The sequence below is a fragment of the Theropithecus gelada genome, chromosome X (genome assembly GCF_003255815.1).
Source record: "Theropithecus gelada isolate Dixy chromosome X, Tgel_1.0, whole genome shotgun sequence".
NCBI lineage: Eukaryota > Metazoa > Chordata > Mammalia > Primates > Cercopithecidae > Theropithecus > Theropithecus gelada.
Genome location: NC_037689.1, coordinates 44,270,148 through 44,288,619, shown reverse-complemented (window position 1 = coordinate 44,288,619; position 18,472 = coordinate 44,270,148). Strand labels below are relative to the sequence as shown.

Genomic DNA, 18,472 nt, shown 5'->3' with positions numbered 1-18,472 from the left:
AGACTGAAAAAGTTGAAAAGACTGCTTTTAGTGAAATCTTTCTCCACTGGAACCTCATAAGTACCAGAGTATGTTGGGTGATTTTATTTTATAAAATATGCATATGACTTCCCACCAGCAATGCTGATACGATAGGCATGTATATTATAAAAACTTTCTCCCTTTATTACTCTTTCCAACCTCATCTTCTTTTCCTACTTACCTAACCTTGAGAGTCACCACTGTTCTTAGTGTCTAGTCCCTAAAGGTTTTGAATAGCTGTTAAGAATAGTGCTCAATAGAAGCAAGGATCAGCAGTATGTGATATCTTTACAAAGGAGGGAGAGCCCACTGGCTGTTTAGGCACCTTCAGGCCATAGGATATTTTGGAATAACATTCCTGGAACCACAGATCAACCTTATGACTGTAAAGTTCTCTCTACCTTCTCCCTCTGACTCAATGTCCTTTTTAACAAGTACTGTGCTACAGATCAGTTACCATGGAGGAAAGAAATATACCTGTGGCTCAGTGTTACTTGAAATTGTGTGACCAGGACACCCTTCCACACCTCTCTTTCTTTAGAGTATACTTCTTGATGGTTGTGCTCCATCTTGAACCAACTCATTTTACATAAAATACTATCATCAAGGTCTTATTAAAGTATTTTTCTTTTGAAGAAAACTTTTCAAAAAAAAATTAAAAATTATTTCCTAGCTTTGACTCTTGGGTCTGAACAATACCTCTAAAATGAAACCAAACATAAAACAGGCCTCTCAGAGCTACTGAAAAAGTCGCTGGGTCTTTGAGCTCAACATAGCTCACATTTTACTATGAAGGAAATACTGATTTTCTGTGTTCCCCACCATGACCTTGCATTTGTGGTAATCATGGCAACTACCCAAATTGTGAGTTCTTTGTAAAGCCAACATGGCAAATTTATATTAAATTAGTTGGAGGAAACAGACAAGGGGGGGATATAGTCAGCATAACCATTTATGTCCTCTGACCATCCAGCACTTAATAATTCAAAGTTTTCCTTTATATCTTCCTCTGGTCCAGATATTCTCAACCTTGGCTGCACATTAGAATCCCCTGGGAAACTTCCCCCCCCGCCCCGGGAAACTTATAAAATACCAATGCCAAAGGCCCATGTATACAGATGCCGCTTTTACTAGGTTTGAGAGGAGACCCAGACATCAGTATTTTTTTTAATCCCTCTTATGGTTCTAATGCACAGCCAAGATTGAGAACTACTGCTCTGACCTAATATATACCACCACCTTATTTGCGATATTCTAGGTAGAGACAGTCTACCCAAAGGTAAATATAACAATCTCCTCAAGTGGCTAATCAGTACAAATGCATCATACAACCTAAGAAAATTTTGAAGTAGACTCCACAGGGAAAGCAAAACTGGTATTGTATAAGGAAGAGTAGGACCAATAGGAAACATGTCTAGATAAAGGTAGGTTGCAGTGTACTGTTCTAGAAGAATTAGAGTAGAATCATACCTTTTACTGTGGCCTTAGCTCAGGAACAAATAACTAACTACATGAGCTTGGGCCAGTCCTGCCCTTCTCTGGACCACATTTGCCTCATCTGCAAAATAGGAGGAGTTGATTCATTGATTTCTAATTCCCCTCCTCTTCTAAAATCCTGTGATGTCTAAAATACAAAAATCTTAAAGCATGCTATTCCAGGGCTCCTCCTCAAACCAAATAAACTAGAATCTCCAAGAGTAGAATGTGGATGTCAGTAGTTTTTAAATGTTCCCAGGTGATTCTAATATGCAACCAGAGTTGCTAACATTTAGACTTTAGGAAACTGCCATGGTATGATTGTACATGGTATGGGAAAGAAGGAAAGAATAAAGAGTAAAGTCTTTCAAGAAAAATGAATGGGATAAAAATCAGTAACATTTTTATAGTTTAATTAAAATCTCATATTTTTCCATCTTTCTTTTGCTGCTTTTGTTTTTACCATATTCTTGGATACTGGTTCAGTATTTGTTTTCCCTCTTCTCTCTTAAACCTGCCTTACTAAGACATTTCACTACCAATGAATATGTCATGTGAAGAACTGAGAAAGTGATCAAAAGCGGTATTGCTTGGGAGATACAGCTTACAAGATCTATTAGAAGAGATGTCACCAATATTGTAATGGAATACATTTTATTTTAATTTTCAGCTGTGAAGATGTGTGCTTTCAGTAAGTGTATATTAAATGTAACTCACTGCAAAAAGGCCAGCATCTATAAAAGAGAGAGAGAGAGAGAGAAACACAGGTCAACAGACTGAATTTAGTCAGAAGGTAAAGGCATCTGTTTTATTACATAAGGTTGTTGAAAGCATGGTAGCTTAGTCCAACAAAATACTGGGCATGTGGCCTGTTGTCTGGTGGGCAAAAAACAACAAAAAATAACTTTTCCAGGTGCACTACATGAACTTCCACCATCTTCCTAATGTCTTCCTCATTTTTCCCGTTCACCCTGTTTCAGGAGACAGTTCTAAGAGTTTGCCCCCAAAAATTACATCTCCCAAAAGTCCTATCTAGAGCTGATACCCCAAACAGTAGCCACTAGCCCCATGTGCCTACATAAATTTAAATTTTAATCAACTGCAATTAGAAATGTTCTTCTGTCACACTGGCGCCATTGCACATTCTCAATAACCACACAGAGTTATTAGCTATTAGCTATCTTTGATGTCACAGACCGTATCCATCATCATAGAAAGTTCTATTGGACAGGGCTTCTCTAGGGTCTCAGCAGTACAAAAGCCAAGCTTACTTGCTAACCAGAGGTAATTCAGTGCTTTTTGGAGAGGTTGAGAATTGAGATTAATTCTCTGTGTCTCAGTTTTCTGCTCCAAAAAATGGATATAAGAATAATGATCAGTTCCAAAGGAAGGGTTATCAAATTATATTTAAGTTTCCTAAGTAGCATAACTCTGAATAAAAACATTTATGCATGGAAAGCAACTATGTTTATAACTCATAATCTGGGAAAAACTAAAGCATAATATATAGAAGGCTTGCCAGTGTTTCTCAAAATATAGTCCATGTGCCACTTCCTTTGGTCTCCCCTGCATTGCTTGTTAAAAATATACATTTCTATGCCTTATCCCAGCGTTGCTGAATCCGAAAATCCAGAGTGGAACCGATGACTGGGCATTTTAACGAATCCACTGACTATGCTTATGCATACTATTGTTTTTAAAAAATGCCGTTTTGGAAAAATAATCATTTCTAGCCCATGCCAGAGCCTTGTACTTTGTGAGTACATCTTAATTTGACTAATTGAATGTATCACTCTTGGTCAGTTGGTGTTTTGCAAACACATTTGGGAAGTAAGCAGTTTCTCCAACAGTGAGATTACAACCATGATCCTGCAGGGAGAGTTAAATTGCAGTGTATTTTACACTCACTTCTGTGACTGGGCAGTACCACTGAATTTCGGTAATATTATTTAGCGTCGCTGTCATAAATTGGTCATTTGGGGCTAGCCAAATGATTACCTAGGAAATAGTTCACACAGTTTCTCAAAGAAGCTTTTGCAATTGGAAACAGCAGGAAAACACAGCCATTAAAAGAGAAAAAATGGCTATGTTTTTACAACAAAATAATTAGAAGCCATTACTGGCGCTGTTTAGATTTCAGTACCCCATCTATCTTACTTTCAATTAGAAACAGTGTGCCCAAATAGGAAAAGTCTGGCTAAACATGAGTGCATTTTGACTGCACTGGTTAATAAAGTGTGACCCCCATTGATAACAAAGTCTGTTGAAATGTTCTTTTAAGTACAACTTTTTTTAGATAGGACTAGTTTTTGAGGTAGAGAGCTAGGTAGCAAATTCACTAATTTATATCCCTTTATCTCTCATGATGATAGAATCTCAAAGATGGAATTTTTGAGTTTGTTAGACCCAGCTTCTACTCAATGTCTGAATCTCTCTCATAGTTTTCCCAGTGAATCGTGGCCCCCATCCCCATTTGAACACTTCCAAAAATGAGACAATCATTTGTCGCAGAGGAAGCCATTTCCACTTTGGGATAGTCTTTGCTAATCCAAAACCAAAATCATTTGGTTTTAGTTCTGCCCTCTTGGATCATATAGCATAAACCAAATGCTTCTTTACATGACCAATTTTCCAGTAGTGGAAAATTACTAAGGTATTCCCCCTTGTCAACTCCATTGTGTGTTCAGGAATATTTTCTTTTAACTAACATATTCCAGCTTTCAGCTAATGGTGATGAAAATAGAACAAATCATTATACGTTTCTTCTACTTCAGAACACTTTCATATATTACACGTCTTAATTTAGACAAGACTTGACAATTCATAGCTGCTAATTCAAAAAGACTTAACCAAGGGCAGAGATTGTCTTGACTAATGGATAGTCTTAAGAAAAAACATCCATCTCATCTAAACTCTAGTAGTCTATTGAATCTGGCAAAATCTCAATTTTTATTTATTAATTTAGCATATTTATCAAATGCCCAACTGCTACATGTAGGGACTCAACCATGAACCAGGAGCTTAAAATTTAGGGAAACAAACATTTAGATGCCTGGATAATATAAGACTTAAGAATTTTCTCTTTCGTTTATTAGCACTTACTTGGAAGGAGTGGAAGGAAGGCAGTCAAAACAGCAGAAAGGGTGCTAGACCAGTTGTCAGGGAAATCTAATTTTGTCACACTACCTCTGCCTTATAAATATACCAAGTAGTCTTCAGCAAGTCACATAGCCTGACTTGTCTGCATTTTCTGTATTTTGCTTACCTCGTGAATTTGTGTACATTTTGTTTTGTTTTAATTAGTTGAGACGGTTCTTGTCAAATGGCTTTCTTATTAAAGAGGATGAAGCATAGTACGCTTATATATATATATATATATATATATATATATATATATATGCTGTCAGTTTACAAAGTTCTTCTCAAACATTAGTCCTTAAATATTTTAAAAGATTTGTGAATTAATATGCCATTCATGAGGTAAACTGCAACTAAGATGAGATAGGCATTCAATTTAAAAATTACAATGAATTTTATCATTATCTTTTATGTAATCATTTCCAGGTTGTTAATGTCTGAAAAAAAATCTTTCTGGCTCAAAGTCCATTGTCTACTTTGTAGATACTAAAGCTAATTTGATTATAATATCGAAGAGGAAACTCTTTAACACCTTTAATTTTTTTTACAATAGTAAGCTGTTGTCAATTTCCATGGCCTTTGCCAAAGTGATCAGGTAAGTAATTTTATGGGTCGTCTCATGAAACTTGTTTCCAATTTGACATTTTGCCTCCTACCATTTTAAAAATAGCTGCTGAAATACAAATATCAGAAAGAAAGAAAAAAAAAAAAAACCTCTTGAATTAGCAGTTTGATCCCCTTCTTTGCTAGTTCCCTTTTCCTAGAGATATACTTTGTAATGTTTTAGTTGAGTTTTAAGTGTCTCAAATGGTGGTAGATCTGGCACTTCCTTGGTAGCATAGTTCACAGTCTAATAATCTTAATAGCTTTAATACCTTGAAATGTGTTAAATCCAGTGTTATTTGTTTGTGTAGTTTAAAATTTTCCATAGGCATCTCATCACCCCAGCAAAAACAACTTTGTAATGGTCTCAACACTTTTTAATTGCTCAAATGTTACCTTTTGTTTTTAGTGTTTAAAAAGTTTGAAATGGGCATTTTAGTTTGTCCCACAAAGACCTTCAGTGGTTATATCCAGTATCACTGTCAGCATGTTTGGCTCAACTTAATTTTACAGCTTTCTTCTCTTGTCTCTTCTGAGAAAAATTAAGTTGATTCTATGTATTCTTATTGAAGTTAAATAATGAAACTAATACTCTTGTTTACTACATACCAGGTAACGGCTATGCACTTCACAAGGGTTCTCCCAACCTTGATAAGGGGCTGTCCTATGCATTGTAGAATGCTTAGTATAATATTATAGCATCCCTGGCCTCTACTCACTAGATACCAGTAGTACTTACACCACAACCCCACCCCATTGCAGCAACAACAACAAAAATGTCTTCAGACATTGCCAAATGTCCCCTAGGGGAAAAAAAATCACCCATTTGAGAACCACTGACTTACATTAGCTCATTTAACCCTTACAACATCCTGTGAAACAAATGTTATTATCTCAGTTTCATACGTAAAGAAAAGGCTAAAATAATATATATCATTAATCTACAATTATGCAACTAGAAAATGGAGGAACCGAGATTTGAATCCCTCTTCTGACTTTAAAGTTAGTGATTTTTCTACTATCTAAACAACCCTCATTCAATAATAATATGTTCACAAAGTTTCACTTTAATATATTTTAACACATTCAAGTTGAATAACATTATAGAATTTTTTGCACATTTATTTTTTATTCTATCTCAGTTTTTAAAATCCCTTTACATAGAGGAAAACAGTTTTACTTTCTTCAGCTTTATCAATTTCTCTATGAGGAGTCTTTGTATTATTTATTATTCAGTATTTTATCATTGTCTTCTTTGAAGCCAGAATGGCTTGTCTGATTTATCAGGACTTCATTTTGTCTCAATTCTGACTTCTAAAATATTTGGGATCTCTCTTAGCTTTGCCTAACATACAAATTTCATTAGTCTTTTCTCTGTTACATCAATAAAATATTTAGTATTCCAAATGGCATACTCTTATTGCATGTCTCTTTCCAAAATATCTTTCTATTTGGATTCTTGCTGGTATATAACACATTCATTCCATCTAATTCGTAGAATCCCAATTTTCCAGGAAGGTAGGAGCAGGTGCTGAGGAGAATCAGAGGAAAAGGATAAAGAACAGGTACACAGTGTGACAGTATCAGCAGTGGTCATAGAAAGAGCCTGGGTTCCCTTATTTCCTAGAAGCACAAGCCTTAGAAGAAGTCAGAATACCACAAAATGCAATTTGAATTCAATTTTAGTCAACATAAATGAAGAATATGAAAGCCATGGTTTATACCAAGGCTTGAGGTACTTGTTTATACTTACTTACCTATTAGCTGCAGTGATTATCTGATTTAGATTTCAGAAGTCCGGCAATGGTCATATGCTTTCAGGAGAAAAGAAGGGCAAAATTTGTTCTCTTTCTCGTTTTTCTTTTCTTAGTCCATCTTTTTAAAAAAAATTATTATTATACTTTAAGTTCTGGGATACATGTGCAGAACATGCAGGTTTGTTACATAGGTATACATGTGCCATGGTGGTTTGCTGCACCCATCAACCCTTTGTCTACATTAGGTATTTCTCCTAATGCTATCCCTCCCCTAGCCCCCCACCCCCTAACAGGCCCCAGTGTGTGATGTTCCCCTCCCTCTGTCCATGTGTTCTCTTTGTTCAACTCCCACTTATGAGTGAGAACATGTGGTGTTTGGTTTTCTGTTCTTGTGTTAGTTTGCTGAGAATGATGGTTTCCAGCTTCATCCATGTCCCTGCAAAGGCCATGAACTCATCCTTTTTTATGGCTGCATAGTATTCCATGGTGTATATGTGCCACATTTTCTTTATTCAGTCTAGCATTGATGGGCATTTGGGTTGTTTCCAAGTCTTTGCTATTGTGAACAGTGCCGCAATAAACATATGTGTGCATGTGTCTTTATAGTAGAATGATTTATAACCCTTTGAGTATATACCCAGTAATGGGATTGCTGGGTCAAATGATATTTCTGGTTCTAGATCCTTGAGGAATGGCCACACTGTCTTCCACAATGGTTGAACTAATTTACACTCCCACCAACAGTGTAAAAGCGTTCCTATTTCTTCATATCCTCTCCAGCATCTGTTGCTTCCTGACTTTTTAATGATCACCATTCTAACTGGTGTGAGATGGTACTTAGTCCATCTTTTAAAATCTGGTATTCTAAGCAACCCAGAAAAAGCCAAACAGACAACAAAATAATTGGACTCACTCTCAGCTTTCCCCGTGGTAGCCATAGTCAATCTTTCTGAGGTAAACACTCAAATTTGTAGCAGAATGACAGTCAAAGGGTTTTGGAGAACGTTAAAAAAAGCAAGAGAACAAAACTACAACTGTGGACCACAAACTACTGAGGGACATCTACTAAATTACTTCAGGATTATAAGGGTTTTCTTAAGGGTGATGAAAATAATGCACTTGTGTTTGGCTAAATTGTGAAATCTGCAACTATAATACGGAACAAAATTCATTGAAATATTGGGAGGCTGTCTGTGGCATAAGTTTCATCAGCCCTTTTCTCTGACCAGCTGCAACTATTTAACAACTGGGTTAATATTTTGTAAATAACCTGTGAGTTTATTGAATTCGGTTTGTTTTCTTTATCTGGTTTGCATGTGTAGTCACATTCAAAGTAACCTCAACAATTGAATGGTTTGGGCTAAAAGGGTACATGTCCTTGTAGTGTCCAGATAATCAGGACAAATTTGGGGAATGAGAGAGAGAGCTTGATTTGTGCTGTTAAAAGCTTCTGTTTTCTACTTAATTATGCTTGTCAATAGAATATATGTGTGTTTAAAAGACTCAGGAGGGTTGAGGAAAGAGCCTTGTAGGCATTGTTTAATAACAATACAAAGCCCAATATTGGAAAAGGCATGGCAAACACCTAGTTGAAAGCAGAAAAAAAAGTGGTAATTCCTCTAAATAGTTAAATATAGAGTATGCATTATTTGAAGTGAATATTCTAAATGTTTTACATTCAGATTTTCCATTTTCAACTGAAATATGTCATGGAGAGGAGACAATGACTTATTCTCTGTTTAGTATTCAATGAACTAATCATGTTTCCAGTTTATAGGTGTCTAACCTAAATTCCTAGATATCCTTGTGACTGTATGACAATATCACAAGTGATATGAAATGCTTGGAAGTAAGTTCTTTTAAAATTTGATTTGTTTGCCAAAATCCCATGAACATTTATTAATGTTTTGGTGTCAGATATGTGATAATCCTGTGTATTGTTTAGGTGTTGCCAAGCTTTGCATATTTTACTGGGGCTCCTTTTTCTGTGTTGTAATTAAGGAAGTTAAGGAGATAAATAAAATGAGAAGTGATTTATTTGGATCCGTACAAACTAGAGTATCTCTATAGCTCTATCTTAGCAATAGCACTTGTCTTGAGTTGCATTCTTGCAAAGGAGATCCTGAATCAAGGATTTGAGCACACGTAGCTTGTTTGGTAGGTGATCCCAGCAATTACTGAAAGGAAAATGAGGAAAAAGGACATGAAAGGGAAGGAAGCCAGTAGAAGTTGCATAATAGGTGGTTACCACCTGAGGGTTACTGGAGTACAGTCCCACTGGGAACTTCTGTGAGACAGTGGAGGGAACATCTCAGACCCGTTCTACCTATGAACCAAGGAGGCTTGTGGTATTCCTGTTGCCATTTACGGATGGCTGCTCCAGGAAGCCTAATTCCCCAGAATGGGCCTGCCCTATGCACAACTTGAGCAATGGCTGGAGACTGACCTCTGGTAGAGAGTGCTTTGTAGTAAGATGCCCTTGGTTCATGAATGGGATAGTGACAGTAGCTGTGATGGCACTAATATTCCCCAAAACACCAGAAGCCCCCTTTATGAAAAATTTAAATGGCAGCTCAGAACTTTGGTCCACAAATGTGAAATCCAACTTCCATTAACTGCCCTTAAAATATATATATACATATTTTCCCACTGTTCCTCAAAACAGGTTATCCTACAAGCAAATCTAAAGAGCTCTTGTAAACAGATTCCCTCACCATTTTATTTTCCAGCTGAGGCTGCTGTATGTTAACTCAGTTAAAAAAAAAAAAAAAAAAAAAAAAAAAGCCTCAGGGGTTGTGACTTGCTTTTCTGAATTTGCAGATGCCTGGGGTGCTTCATTTACACATGCACTTTATAACTGAAAGAGTAGTCCTTGGAGAGGAGTCATAGCAATCATTTTAATTAGCATCAACTTGAAGACTGTCCTTTCTTTCTCCCCGCCATTAACCCAAATGAACCAAGAGATAAGCTTATAAAGTTTTGCCACAGAGGTTTCTCAGCTGGCAGCTGATCAAAATGTGCAGAGGCAGTAATACTGGACAACTATTTCCTACTCAGGAAAAATGTTAAAATGTTAATTATACACTAGCTAAGAGGTGAAGGAGGTGCCATGGTTACTAGAATCATTACTAAGTTGTTGTCAACGCTGTTTGGTCTACCCTAAAACCACAGACTTCAGAATAAAAATATTAATGTGCTTTCAGAAGATAAAGTTTAAAATGAGTTCTTTAGTCTCGGAAGAGCTTATCTCTTCAAAACTATCCTTAATTTGTCTTGTCACAGAGTTGAAGAAATCCTTAAATATGCAGCTCTTTTGGAATTAAAGAGAAACAGAACCGACACTGAAATCATGCAGCACAAGAAAATAAGATAAAATATTAAAAACACATTTACTCCCATAGGTACACTTTTGAGATCAGATTTTCATTTTAGGTGAAGTTATTAGGCCCATTCCATTTGGCCTAATTATGTTTATTTTGTTTCTTTTAGGATGGTGTTTTTTGTTTTGTTTGTTTGTTTGAGACGGAATCTTGCTTTTGTTGCCTAGGCTGGAGTGCAGTGGTGCAATCTCAGCTCACTGCAACCTCCGCCTCCTGAGTTCAAGCGATTCTCCTGCCTCAGCCTCCCCAGTAGCTGGGACTACCGGCTCGTGACACCACACCTGGCTAATTTTTGTATTTTTCGTAGAGACGGGGTTTCTCCACATTGGGCAGGCTGGTCTCAAACTCGTGACCTCAGGTTATCCACCTGCCTCGGCCTCCCAAAATGCAGGGATTACAGGCCTGAGCCACCATGCCCGGCCGCTTTCCTCTTAACTTCTTTGGATCAGTCTTAGACTAACTCTTAGAATGGATTTACATGCTCCAAGAAAATGCCCATTGCATGTTGGTACATTCTCATTCTTCTTTAAAATGGCCTAAGCACCTGTAACGTGGATCAGGCAGTACCAGGAGGAAGTGGTAAGGGGAAGGACTGATATAAGGAGCAGAACTCTTAACGACTGAGCCCTTTCTTGCAGGATAAGGCTTTCAGATGAGCTTTTTGTGATGGATTTTTGTAATCATCCTTTTGTTTCCCAGGAACAAGTTGTCTGCTGCTATATTTTCACAGTAACTAGTATAGTTTTGGGGATGCTCTTTTTACTTGCAAGTCAGATGGCACATTTTAAATCTTCTCTCTTGTAAAATGCCATAATAGAGAGCATTATATAAATTCAAGGCATGTACAATACTATGCATAATTTTTTAAAATTTTTTTATCTCACTCTGTCACCCAGGCTGGAGTGCAGTGGTGTGATCTCAGCTCACTGCATCCTCCTCCTCCTGGGTTCAAGTGATTCTCCTGCCTCAGCCTCCCAAGTAGCTGGGACTATAAGAGCCCACCACCACAACCAACTAATTTTTATATTTTTGGTAGAGATGGGGCTTCACCATGTTGGCCAGGCTGGTCTCAAACTCCTGGCCTCTAGTGATCCACCTGCCTCGGCCTTTCAAAGTGCTGGGATTATGGGTGTGAGCCTCTGCGCCCGGCCGCACAATTTTTGTTTAATAAAAATAGATCATAGAATCTTCTCGTTAGTGTCTACACAATCCCATAAAAACCCATGAAATGTGAAACACTCAGGCAGTTAGGCAAGTTGTCCCAGCTTTATTAAACCAAGCATCCAGCATTCAGATAAGTCATTTAAATGCTTGATTACATTGTTTTGAAATTTAGTCTTGTGACTTGGCTTGGTGGCAGTAAAGCCCTGGAATCCCATGGATTCTTTCAAATTGTTGCATTTATTTCTGAGGAGGAATGCTCTCTTTAAGTTACTTTTCCACCATTTCCAGATTAATTGGCATAGATCTTGACTGTTACATGTCTACATTTATTGATCATTAGGGAAATAATGCTAGGCTCATTTAAAGATGAAGAAATGTTAAAAACAAGGCTTTATGACTGTTCTGAAATGATATTAAACACTGCAATACCATGCTGAACTTGAGTTTTCTGGAAATATAAAGTCTGTATTATTTTTAGAAAATAATTTGAAAATTATTTTGGACCATTAAATGAGATGCATCACCAGATACTACATTTTGTAAACTTGAAGAACTTGGATGATCTTTCTTTTTCTTGTCCACTCCAGTTCTTTTTAAGTGTTTCAAGCCTACATAGATTTTCTTGGCATCTCCATGGGGATGTGTCTATTTCAGGACAGTCTGATGGTACGGTTGTAAAATGTGATTAGGGAATTTGAAAGAGAAAGAAGTTTGCTGAAGGTTGTTATCAATTAGATTAAAATTCAGATGAAAACTAAAGGCTACTGAGCTACTCAAATCGAGTAATGAATAATTGTCCATACTTTTTGAAAGACATTTAGAATGTAATTTCATTGTGAATTTTCATTAAATTGCAAAATGGCAGAAGGATCAAGTCTACCCAGACAGCCAAATACACATACCTCCAGGGCAATGCAATTTTCTAATCTAAGGAGGAGTGGGGAATCAGTTGAGGCAGGTGTAGGGTTAAAATATAGTTTAAGCCATCATCATTGGATAACTCAGTGGGCCATAGAAACTCTTACCAAATTATGGCCCTTTATCTACCAATCCTAGTGACCTCACAGGCCTGAGAATGATGGAGGGAAGTTCCCCCCTATTTTCTTATTTACTAGAGAAAATAATGGAATAACCATCCCCTGAGACCAGCATTTGTCTCAACCTAACGGAGGGCGATTAGGTTCTTTGCTTATTTTTCTAATGGGCTGATATAAAATACTAATTTTCCCCAGTTTAAAATTTTATTGCAAATATTCCCTGTGAGCATATAAGTGTATAACAACAATTTAATTGTTTTGAAAGGTAAAATGCAGAATAAACAGCTATCCACAAAATTGGATCATTTTCTCTTGTATTACTTTAATTACAGTCATTTTAACAGCTTCACCAATTGCATCTCTTATTTTTAAAAGCAAAATAATTGCATATAAATAATTCAAGCAAAGATGTGACCATGCAGGCCCAGAACCTTCTGATGGGTTCTAGTGATCCCAGAATGAATGAAGCTTAATATCTATTATTAAACTCCGTAAGCAGAGGTGAATGTATAGTAATATAAGTTTTCAGCATTGCCAATCCCACCAGAAGAAATTATTTCACCTGGTAATGGACCACAAACAGAGGGAAAATAGAAGAGTCAAACAATTATAATAGAATCCCCCTTTAGAAACTGGGAATCTGAAATTCAGACAGTTTTCAGTGATTTTGCCCAAATTGCACGCAAGAATCTATGATGAAAGTGTATTTTATATATCTGTTTGTATCCCTGTGTCTGAGTTATAGAATACTTTGTAATTAGACTGTATTGTGTATCATTCAGAAGTGCATTGAAGTATCCAACCACATCTGAGCTGGAACTTCTAAAGAAGATAAAGCAGTCAAATGCATTCATAGAAAAGAGAAAAACTAAATTACAGATTCATCCTGTAAAAGGAACTCTTTAGCAGCTATGAGTCATAAACTGAAAATGCATTCTGTGTTTAATTGCAAGAAAACTAAAGCCAAATTAAACTAATTTGGCATTATTATTTTTAGACATTAAGCAAATAAGGAAATAATCAACAGAGTGAAAAAACAACCTACAGAAGAGAAAAAAAAATGTGCAAACCACATATCTGATAAGTAGGTAATATCTTACTGATAAGGATGTCCTACAACTCAATAGCAGAAAAACCAAATAATCCAATTTTAAAATGGGTCAAGAACCTGAGTAGCCATTTCTCCAAAGAAGACATAGAAATGGTCTACTAGCATATGAAAAGATGCTCAGCGTCACTTATCAGGAAAATACAAATGAAAACCTCAATGAACTGTCACCTCACACTTGGTAGGATGGCCATTACTTTTCTTTGTTAAAATTATTTTATTCTAGATTCAGGGGTACATATGCATATTTGTTACATGGGTATACTGTGTGATACCAAGGTTTGGACTTCTAATGATCCTGTTGCCCAACTAGTAAACATAGTACTTCATAGGGAGTTTTCAATCCTTGTCTCCTTACTTCCTTCCCACCTTTTGGAATCCCCGGTGTTTATTGTTTCCATCTTTATGTCCATATGTACCCAATGATTAGCTTTCACATATAAGTGAGAACTTGCATATTTGGTTTTCTGTTTCTTCATTAATTCACTTTGAATAATGGCTTCCAGCTGCTTCCATGTTGCTGAAAAGGACATAATTTCATTCTTTTATGTAACTGCATAGTCTTCCATGGCGTATATGTACCACGTTTTCTTTCTTTGTTTTTTTAATAGAGTCTCGCTTTGTTGCCCAGGCTGGAGTGCAACGGCATGATCTCGGGTCACTGCAACCTCCGCCTCCCAAGTTCAAGTAGTTTTCCTGTCTCAGGCTCCTGAGTAGCTGGGATTACAGGCGCATGCCACCACGCCAGGCTAATTTTTGTATTTTAGTAGAGACAAGGTTTTACCATGTTGCCCTGGCTGGTCTTGAATTCATGAGCTCAGGCAACCACATTTCCTTTATTCAGTCCACTGTTGATGGGTACCTGGGTTGATTCCATATCTTTGTTATTGTGAATAGTGCTATGATGAGCATACAAGTGCAGTTGTCTTTTTGGTAGAACTTTTATTTTCCTTTGGGTATGTACTCTGAAACTAGAAAAACTTTTCCTAATCAACATGGAGTGGAGAATTTATTCACTGTCTTATTTGCAGAAATTTGCTGTCAACAAATAACACAGCTGCAGTAGAAAGTGTATAGCGTTTTGTAATAAATTGTCTGATGTTAATGTATAAATGGAAAAATAAAAACGGTAATGGGATTGCTGAGTTGAATAGTAGTTCTATTTTTGGTTCTTTGAAAAATCTCCAAACTATTTTCACTAGGGATGAACTACTTTGCATTTCCACCAGCAGTAGATAAGCATTCCCCTTTCTCCACAGCTTGGCAACATCTGTTATTTTTTGACATTTAAAAATAGACAATGAACATTATTTTTAAAAATAATAGTAACAAGTGTTGGAGAGGATGTGGATAAATTGGAACCCTTGTGCACTGTTGGTGGGAATATCAAACGGTGCAGCCATTATGGAAAACAGTATCAAGATTTCTCAAAAAAATTTAAGTGGAACTACCATATGATCCAGCAATCCAACTACTGAATATTTATCCGAAAGAATTGAAATCAGGATTTCAGAGAAATATTTGAACTCCCATGTTCATTGCAGCATTACACACAATAGTCAAGCTGTGGAAGCAACATAAATGTCCCTCAATGGGTGAGTTGATAAACTGTGTTATTTACATACATGCATATGAAGTCCAGTGTATCCATTTGTTCTTTCATGGATCATACTTTTATTGTCAGTGTAAGAAGTCTTTGCCTAACCCAGGGTCACAAAGCTTTTCTCCTATGTGTTCTTTTAGAAGTTTTATAGTTTTAGGTTTGACATTTAGGTCTATGATTTATGTTGAGTTAATATTTATATATAAGGTAAGATATGTATAAAATTTTATATTTTTGCATATGGATATTCATTTGCTCCGACATCTTTTATTGAAAAAACAATCTTTTCTACAATGAATTGCCCTTGCAACTTTGTCAAAAATTAGTTTGTGTATGGGGGTCTGTTTCTGGACTTTATTCCACTTACTTGTTTGTCTGTCTTTGTGGTAATGTTACATGGTCTGACATAATTATACTGTGACTAAGACTTTATCATAAGTCTTGAAATCAGTTAGTTTTAGCTCTTCAGCTTTGTTCTTCTTTTTGAAAATTGTTTTGCTCATTCAGGGTCTTTTGCATTTCTCTATGGCTTTTAGAATCAGCTTGTCAATTTGTACCAAAGAGCATGCTACAGTTTTGGATGGGGTTTTGTTAAATCTGTAGATCAATTGGAGAGAATTAGTATCATAACAATAATAAGTCTTATGACCCATAAAGGTAGTATAATGTCTCCATTTTTTTAGATCTTGTTTAATTTCTCTCAACAGTGTTTTGTAGTTTTCAGTATACGGCTCTTTCACATATTTCATCACATTAATCCTAAAATATTTCATATTTTCATATTATTTTAAATGGTATTGTTTTTATTTTAATTTCTGGCTTTTTATTATAAACACATAAACATTTTGCATATTGATCTTTTATCAGCAAACTTGCTAAATTTACTTTTTAGTTCTAATAACTTTTTTTGTAAATTTCATCAGCTTTTCCACATTATCAATGACTTCTATGAATAAAGACAGTTTTACTTGTTACTATTTCGCTTTTATAATCTGGAGGCTGTTTATTTAATTTTCTTGCCTGATTGCATTGTCTGGAAACTCCAGTATAATATCGAATGCAGAATGGACATCCTTGTTTTGTTCCTGAACTTAGAATACAATGTTCAGGGTTTTGCATTTAACTATGATGGTAGCTGTAGGGTTTTTTAAATAGATGCCTTGTATAAGGTTGAGGAAGTTTTCCTCTGTTTCTATTTTGCTGTGAGGTTTTTTTTTTAAAAAAAAAAATCAATAATGAATGGTGAATTTATTAAATTCTTTCTCTATATCTACTAAGATCATCATACAGTTTTTATTTTAAAGTTTAGTTTGGTTTCTTAGTTTGGATAGTACAGAACAGTTTCATTGCCCTAAAAATTCCCCGTGTTTCACTTATTTGTCCCTTCCTCCCTCTACCCAAATTCCTGGCAACCATTGATATTTTTACTATCTCTATAGTTATGAGTTTTCCAAGATGTCACGAGTTGGAATCATACAGTATGTAGCCTTTCCAGACGGGCTTCTGTCACTTAGCAGCATGCATTTAAGATTCCTCTGTATCTTTTCATGGCTCATTTCATTTTAGTGCTGAATAACATTCCATCCTAAGGATGCACCACAGTTTCTTTATCCACACACCTATCGAAGGACATCTTGGGCTTCCAAATCTTGGCAATGATGAATAAAGCTGCTATAAACATTCATTGCAGATTTGTATATAGACATGAGTTTTCATTTCATTTGGATTAATACTAGGGAGCATGATCACTGGATTGTCTGATAATACTACGTTTGGTGTTTAAGAAACTGTCAGACTGTCTTCCAAAGTGGGTGTATCATTTTGCTTTCTCATCAGTAACGAATGAAGTTCTTTTTGCTTCACATCCTCACCAACATTTGATGTTGTTAGTGTTTTGAATTTTAGTCATTCTAATAAGTCTATAGTGGAGCACTAGCAGGGATTAAGATGGCAGATAGGAGGCAGGATTAGCTTGCAGCTCCCATTTGGATGGATAAGAGCAGCATGTGCAGACTCACATCATGAACTTATGCTCCAAGAAATACTACAGGAACATACCAGGAAAGCTGAGAGCATCCACAGATGCTTTGAAGGAACTGGATCACTGCAGCAGGCTTCTGTCTCATGGCCTGGGGCAAGATCTCAGCCCTGGTGACTGGCTGTCTAAAAATAGACTTAGTACTGTTGCAGGGCCATGGTGGGAGTGAGACTGGGCTTTAGGACTGCAGGCTGTGTGAGACCTGTGACTGCCAGCTTTCCCCCACTTCCCTGGAAACCTGTATGACTCAGCAGAGACAGCCATAATCCCCCTGGGAATATAACTCCATTGGACTGGGAACCACACCCCCATCCCCACAGCAGCTGCAGCAAGCCCTACTCTAGGAGAGGCTGAGCTCAGACCCACCTATCCCTGCCCCACCCTGGTAGTCAAAGACAAAGGTTGTAATCTCTTGGGAGCTCTGTGGCCCTGCCCACCACCTGAGAAACCTGAATACTAGGTTCTTTTGTCCCATGGGGTGCTCCCTTGGGCACTAGGATAACACTAGGGCAAGTTTGCATCCTCCCTATATTATGTGCTCTTGAAAGCACCACCTTCTGGCTGGAGACCAACCATCACAAAACGAGCACACTAAACAAAAACACAACCAAGGACCCTCACAGAATCCACTTCACTTCCCTTCACTCCCCTGCTACCTCCACCAGAGCAGGTGCAGGTACTAAGGACACAAGAACAATTCAAACCCAAACCTAGCAGAAGAAAGGAAATAACGAAGATCAGAGCAGAACTAAATGAAACTGAAACAACAACAACAAAAATAAATAAAAGATAAAAAAGATAAACAAAAATCTGGTTCTTTGAAAAGATAAATAAAATTGATAGACCATTAGCGAGATTAGCTAAGAAATACATACGCATACATACCATGGAATACTTCTCAGCCATAAAAATGAATGTAAAGCAGTGTACACCGCTTGGGTGATGGGTGCATCAAAATCTCAGAAATCACCACTAAAGAATTTATTCTTGTAACCAATCACCACCTGTTTCCCAAAAAGCCTATTGAAATTTAAAAAAAATCTTTTAAAATAAGTCTATAGTGATATATCATTTTTCTTTTAAGGCCTTGCTAGAGATCTAGACATCTAGATTTTTGGCTACCCACTCTGGTAGCCAAAGACAAAGG

At 36.7% G+C, this 18,472-nt stretch overlaps 1 long non-coding RNA gene across 1 annotated transcript in view; it reads right to left on the bottom strand.

Annotated features, from left to right (window-relative positions):
* Positions 1–2,134: 2,134 nt before the first annotated feature.
* Positions 2,135–18,472, bottom strand: part of LOC112616326 — a 60,193-nt gene continuing 43,855 nt past the window's right edge. Inside the window, exons 2-3 of the long non-coding RNA XR_003117612.1 lie at positions 6,996–7,052; positions 2,135–2,231 (exon numbers count right to left, since the gene is read on the bottom strand). This is a non-coding gene — a long non-coding RNA (uncharacterized LOC112616326). The remainder of the gene's footprint in view (positions 2,232–6,995; positions 7,053–18,472) is intronic.